Consider the following 7,237-nt stretch of genomic DNA (forward strand, 5'->3'; position numbering starts at 1 on the left):
ATGTATAACTGATTCACTTTGTTATAAAGCAGAAACTAACACACCATTGTAAAGCAATTATACTCCAATAAAGATGTTAAAAAATAAATAAATAAAGTTATAGAAGATAATAGATGCTAATCTGTAAGTACTTATTGGCTTTTTTTAAGATGCGTAAACTTAGTTGAGCCCCACATCTCTGTGGTTGTTGTTTGTTCTTATATAAAATGAAGCCACACATGGACATATATACACTACCAAATGTAAAATAGCTAGTGGGGAGCAGCCGCATAGCACAGGGAGATCAGCCCGGTGCTTTGTGACCACCTAGAGGGGTGGGATAGGGAGGGTGGGAGGGAGACACAAGAGGGAGGAGATATGGGGACATATGTATATGTATAGCTGATTCACTTCGTTATAAAGCAGAAACTAACACACCATTGTAAAGCAATTATACGCCAATAAAGGTGTTAAAAAATAAAATAAAATAAAATGAAGCCACAAAGAACTTTGCAGCCTACCTCACAGCAGCTTTGAGGAACAACGCATTGAAATAGTTTTGTAAACTGTGAAGTATTTAACCATTGGGGAGATTTATTGTGCAGATGGAATGTTTTAATTCACTAACTAAAGATAAATGCAATAAACCAGAAAAATCAGATGAGATGAAGACAAAGCCCAGTAAAGGTGGTCTTTGATGTAGAACACAAAGATTGAAAGTGTGATGGTGTTCCCTGGTGGCAAACTTCAACCTAGAATTAAGATTCAAGTGTTCCTATAAAGAGTCAACAAAGGAAAAAACAAAAACAGAAACAAAAAACCCTCAGACTATTATCCAAAACAAAACAGGAACCTGCAAGCTAAGGAAAGGAGGGCTGAATGAGATTTATCTTGGGTTTAGAAGCAGAGCCCTCTGAGGCTCTGAGTGCCATTTTATTGTCCTCTGTGGAAGCGTGGGTGGAGGATTCATGTGAAAGCTGCTACTGCCAGTGCGGTCAATTACTGACAGAAAATCGTCCTGGTATCGGGGGAAAAAAACCTTTCATTTGGAGTATAGAAACTGAAAACAAGTTAAAATTAATGGTTACAACATTTTAAAAAATCCTCCTTTCGTACCTCTATAAGGAATAAAAAAATAATATATTGTTCACTAATTTCTCCTTGTACTATATTAATGTTATCTAAACATTGCTCACTTATACATTTGGACCATAATACAATAAATGAACTTAAATATTTCTATCATGATGTCTAAAAACACATAAAAATGTTTCATAATTAAAGCCTTAAATGACCCTATCTTTTCTTTTCTTCTCGCACCAGATCCTGGGACACAGGCTGCTTTCTTCATCCTTTATCCCTGTCCCCCTGGGCATAATCATGTTTGTTTTAAGGAATTTTCCTGCTGATCATTCTGGAAAACCTGTTTTATCTCCATTCTCTCCTCTGCTCTCGGGTAAGCTCCTTATGTGTTCCCTGCATTCACTGTCTCCATTTTCTTTTTTCTCTTCAATTTCCAGTATGACCTAGACCTTCACCATCCACTGAAATAACCTTCTTATGGCCAAAGCAGTGAACTTGAAAGAGGCAAGACTGCAGGCAGATATAGGTGAATAATGAAGGAGGCTATTACCCCAAACCTAGGTGAAAGAAAATAGCATCTGGAAACAAAGTGATGTCAGTGGGTGCCGACATGGCTGGATTCCAGTTCTGAGTGAGAGAGAAATCACAGGTGACTGAGTGGGGCGATGCTGCCACTTCCTGATTTCAGGAAGAGCAAGTCTGTGTTGGTGGGGGCAGGTGGAGGAGAAGGGTTTATTAAACCGGCTCTGCACAGGCAAGATCACACTAACCACGAGTGAGGACTCTCCCATGCTGGGTGTCTGATGGAGGGATTCCCCCTCTACAATGGGCAGGATGGTTTGGCCCCTTAAAGATTTCTAGAAAGTAAAACCAGAAGCCAAACCTTCTTTTCTAGAAACAAAGAAGGTTATTAATTCAAACAAAAGAATGCAATCCAATGTCAAAGCAATACTGATGAGTGACAACGACTAAGGCTGGAATTTTCTGTCCAGAGATGCTGAACTATTTCTGTTTCAGAAGACTACATTGCCACGTGAAAGATAATAATAACAGATATCATTTACTGAACATTTTATACACCAGAACTTAAAACATCATGCTAAGAGTTTTTCATACAGTGTTTGGCTCATTCTTCATAGCAGTTATACAAGGTAGAGAATTAATATAATCACCATTTCAGAGGACACTAAAACACACAAAAATGAGTTAAGGACTTGGCTGAGGTCACTCAGCTGGCAAGTGATGGGGCTAGAAGTTAAATCCAGGCAATCTAACGCCAGAACCCACCCTCCTAATTGCTCAGGTGCCTGAGAGTCATTCACCTATTTCTGGGACTTGTGTTCTTGGAGGTGATCTATGAGGATCACAAGCTCCTCTGATGAGATAGCTCTGCAGATAAGGAGGAAAGATCTGAAATTTGGGGAGTCTGACTGTGGGTCAAACCTAAGAATGTGAGGTGACCGAGATTACTAAGAAGCTCCCTATTGCATCCTGGACAGTGAGATCCTTTCTGGTTATAAGAGGGCCTAAACTGGTTTTCCTGCTTAGTGAGAAGAACAAAAGAGAGATCTAATCAGAAAGTCTTGTGAAGGGGCAATATATCAGTGTATCAGAGCAAAGGTGAAGGGGCAGTTCTCGAATGCAAGGTCTTTTTTTTTTTTTCCACAAAAAAGTTTATATTTAAAATGAAAACAAAATCAGTCACAGAGGCATTCAAGTAGTAATAATGTTATACAGATTTTGCTTTTCCTTTAAATCAAGACAGATTTGCAAGGACTTCCCTGGTGGAGCAGTGGTTAAGAATCCGCCTGCCAATTCAGGGGACACGGGTTCGAGCCCTGGTCTGGGAAGATCCCACATGCCGCCGAGCAACTAAGCCTGTGCGCCACAACTACTGAGCCTGCGCTCTAGAGCCCGCGAGCCACAGCTACTGAGGCCGTGTGCACAACTACTGAAGGCCGCGTGCCTAGAGCCCGTGCCCTGTAACAAGTGAAGCCACCGCAATGAGAAGCCCACACGCTGCAACGAAGAGCAGCCCCCGCTCGCGGCAACTAGAGAAAGCCCGTGCGCAGCAATGAAGACCCAACACAGCCAAAAATGAATAAATAAGTTCTTCAGTTACCAGAAAACCTTAGAAGTGCTCTTATATTTGTATATGCCTATAGCAACTACCTGGCTAAAATTGTATTAGGGTAAACACATATAATTATGTCTTCTCTAGTATCTATTTTTGAAAGCAAGTAACTTACCTGATTGTGAATATCTTGATCGTTAAAAGATTTACCCCACAGTCCTTTATATATATATATATATATATATACACATACGTATATAAAATAAATTTTGTTTTTTAGATTTGATTTTAAGATGGAAGTGGTCACGCTAATTGGTATGTGTACAGGCCCAAGTGATCCATCGGCAACACATTTATGAATACAAATTTTACAGGCAAGAACATTTTCATACATCTATCTGTATCTGCCTATAGACAGATATAGTAAGAAGAAAAACTTAAAAATTAACACAAGGAAGTCTACTTTGTCAAGCTAACCCTTTATGTACTGGTTGTCATTTTGCTTTTATTGCAGAGGTGCAAAATGGAGCAAAACCCTTGTGAAAATAATCCAAACCCCAGGGATTACTTTCAAAGCCTCTCAAACATAGACCTTAGTCTGGGACTCTACTCTGCTTCTAGTTGTTTCTCTTATTTTCAGTGGCTCAGGTTTCTATCAGAAAAGACAGATTTTATTGTAAAGCATGCTTGTTTATTTTTCTGTATAGGGGAGAAAGTGTTCAACTCTGTGATTAGATGATCACTAACATGAACAAGAAGAATCAGGTACAATTTTTGTTTAAAACAAAGAAAAATCCCCAAAATTCTGGGGATCTGGCATTCACCAAACTTCCTTTGGAAGATTCCAAAGTTAAATCCCTTAAAAAGGAAAGGAAAAAAGAAATGAAATGCCAGTGTCTTTGCAAGGTCTTATTGATCAAGGAAGATAAAATCAGCCCCTCCACAATAAGAGAGAGTAAATGGTTGTAGGGACAGAAAGAGAGTTGAAGTCTCCACAAAATGACGAGTCCTTAATATTTTACAGGACTAACAATGTGATCCCATTCAAATGCATGTTTCAGTCCTTTTTTAAAGTAGCATTTTTTACCTTTTTAACTTACAATTATAAATAAGGCCCACTTTCTTCTTCCCTGATAAGTATCACAAAATTTTATCTCTGCTTCCTAAGTGTCAGGAGACCCTCTTCTCCTTACCTGAAAGTCCTGAGTCTACAACTTCCCTACTGACTAGAGGATCTCAGCTTGTCCTCTTAAGAATAAAAGGAATCATACAACCTTGGTGTGGTAGGGAACTGGGGTGTGATGGTCCTTTGGCTACTGGCTGGTGGGCATTTCTCTCCTCCCTTATTTTGTTGGAAATAACAAAGATTTATTTTTAAATTTTGTGTCTGTGGTCTTTTTTTTCATACCAATTGGATATCAGCTTGGCAAAATCTGGAGCCATGTAGACCCTGAGGGTGGCCTAGGTAGACTATGGAATGTCCTCTTTACATTGTCTGCACTACCCAGGGATGCCATAGTTAATTTCTGCCTCAAGCTGTTTTCAGATCAGAAAGACTTGATTTTTCTGGCAGGGATCATAAACTGTAGGTGTCTGTCCAGAATCTACACCAGTTCTCTCCACTTCTTATCACTTTCCTACATAACCCTTAAAAATTGGGTAACGTTTTGTCTGTAGGGCAAAGTGACTTTCTATAGGAACTCTTCAGTCCAAGAGTCAGGAAGGGAGGTCTATTCTGAGCTCATTTTGTTTTAGACACATGGAGCAGGGAGAACCCTAGTGGCCAGATTGTGTTTTCTACAGATCATTCCTCATTAAAAGGAACTTGAGCTCCTTGGAGAAGTGGCTGATTCCAGAGACTACCAGGTTCATATCAAAAAAACTCAGGAGGGACCTCCCTGGTGGTGCAGTGGTTAAGAATCCGCCTGCCAATGCAGGGGACACGGGTTCGATCCCCGGTCCGGGAAGATCCCACATGCCACGGAGCAACTAAGCCTGTGCGCCACAACTACTGAGCCTGTGCTCTAGAGCCTGTGAGCCACAACTACTGAGCCCATGTGCCACAACTACTGAAGCCTGCACGCCTAGAGCTCGTGCTCTGCAACAAACGAAGCCACTGCAATGAGAAGCCCATGCACCACAACCAAGAGTAGCCCCCCGCTCGCTGCAACTAGAGAAAGCCCACGCACAGCAGTGAAGACCCAACCCAGCCAAAAATATATAATTAATTAATTAATTAATTAAAAAGAAAAACCTCAGAAGCCTTCTAGAATAAACTCTCACTGGCCAAGAATGGTTAATTTGAACATAGCTAAGGTTAATAACTGCAACAGATTAAAACACATCAAATGTATTCAAGCCTTGTGTTTAAAATAATACTTAAAAAAACTCCAACTGATTTGTCACTTTTGGAGGGTGCTAGCGAACTGATTCATTAAACTTGAAAACGGGTAACTAGAGTAAAGAAGTAATCATTACTCCTGTATTTCCTATACACACTACTTTAGAGTAACCAGTACTTGACAAGCAAACTTTCTCTTTATAGAATTACACATGGAAAGAAGGAACAATAGAATTAGAATATCAGCATCTTGCAATCTCTAATGAATTCATCTAGTCAATGATCATCAGCGGCTGCTAACATCACAAAGAACACAGCTGGACTTTCTGTACCACCTGATAGAAGTACACACAACACTACTCACAAAATTGTCCTGGAGCTCAGTCATCTTGGAACTGGTGGAGGCCTGCTGGGAACAGGACTTCTAAAACAACAAATATGTCTCGAAGGCTGTGGTCCAAGGCCATTTTTGCTGGCTATAAGTGGGGTCTATGGAACCAGAGGGAACACACAGCTCTCTTGAAAATTGAAGGTGTATATGCACAAGATGAAACTGAATTCTATCTAGGCAAGAGATGTGCTAATGTGTACAGAGCAAAGAACAACACAGTAACCCCTGGTGGAAAGCCTAACAAAACCAGAGTAATCTGAGGAAAGATAACTCATGTTCATGGAAACACTGGCATGGTTTGTGCCAAATTCTGAAGCAATCTTCCTGCTAAGGCCATTGGACACAGAATCCATGTGATGCTGTACCCTTCAAGGACTTAAAGTTATTGAAAGTAAATAAATAAAAGTGTGGATCTGTTCTCTTGTAAAAAACTAAAAAAAAATTGTCTTGGAAATTAAAAATCCAATGTCACTCAGGTTAATCATTAGATCCAATTTACAGGAAACTTAAAGGACAGAGGAACATGTTAAATGACAAGACTAGGATGCAAAATCCAGTGGACAATGGAAACTATGGGAAATACAACCCAATTTCTTCAACAACAACAAGAAGATTTATGGGCGTATTAATCAAGGTTCTCCAGAGAAACAGAACCAATAGTATAGATAGATAGGTAGATAGATAGATCAATCTAGAGAAGAGTGAATTATTATAAGAAATTGGCTCACATGATTATGGTGACTGACAAGTCCTAAGATCTGCAGTCAGCAAGCTGGAGACCCAGGAGAGCTGATGGTGTACTTCTGTTCCAAAGGCCAGCAATTTCTAAACCCAGGAGAAGCTGAAGCTTCAGTTCGAATCCAAGGGGAAAAAATGATAATCCAGCTTAAAGGCAGTCAGTAGGTGGAATTCTCCCTTATTCAGGAGAGGGTCAGCCTTTTGTGCTATTCAGACCATCAACTGATTGTGTGAGGCCCACCCCCATTAGGGAGAGCAAGCTGCTTTACACAGTCTACTTATTTAAATGTTAAATTCATCCCTCCCCCCCAAAAAAACCACCAAAAACAAAAACAAACATACTCTCACAGAAACAACTAGAATAACATTTGACTAGATATCTGGGAAATAATATTTGACCAAATATCTGGCCCAGTCAAGTTGACATATAAAAATATCTATCACAATGGGATAAGTTTGGATTAAAAGAGACTAACTAAACAGACATTCAGCTATGAATGGAACATATTTGGATTCTAATCCTGACCAAGGAAAACTGTATGATTTTTTTTTTTTTTTTTTTTTTTTTTTTTTTTTTTTTTTTTTTTTTTTTTTTTTTTTTTTTTTTTTTTTTTTTTTTTTTTTTTTTTTT

The 7,237-nt window shown here is 39.4% G+C and overlaps 1 pseudogene; it reads left to right on the forward strand.

Annotated features, from left to right (window-relative positions):
- The first annotated feature begins 5,915 nt into the window (after positions 1–5,915).
- LOC102987857 (60S ribosomal protein L35a-like) lies at positions 5,916–6,248 on the forward strand (annotated as a pseudogene).
- The last annotated feature ends 989 nt before the right edge of the window (positions 6,249–7,237 follow it).

Source organism: Physeter macrocephalus, chromosome 8 (genome assembly GCF_002837175.3).
Source record: "Physeter macrocephalus isolate SW-GA chromosome 8, ASM283717v5, whole genome shotgun sequence".
Lineage (NCBI taxonomy): Eukaryota > Metazoa > Chordata > Mammalia > Artiodactyla > Physeteridae > Physeter > Physeter macrocephalus.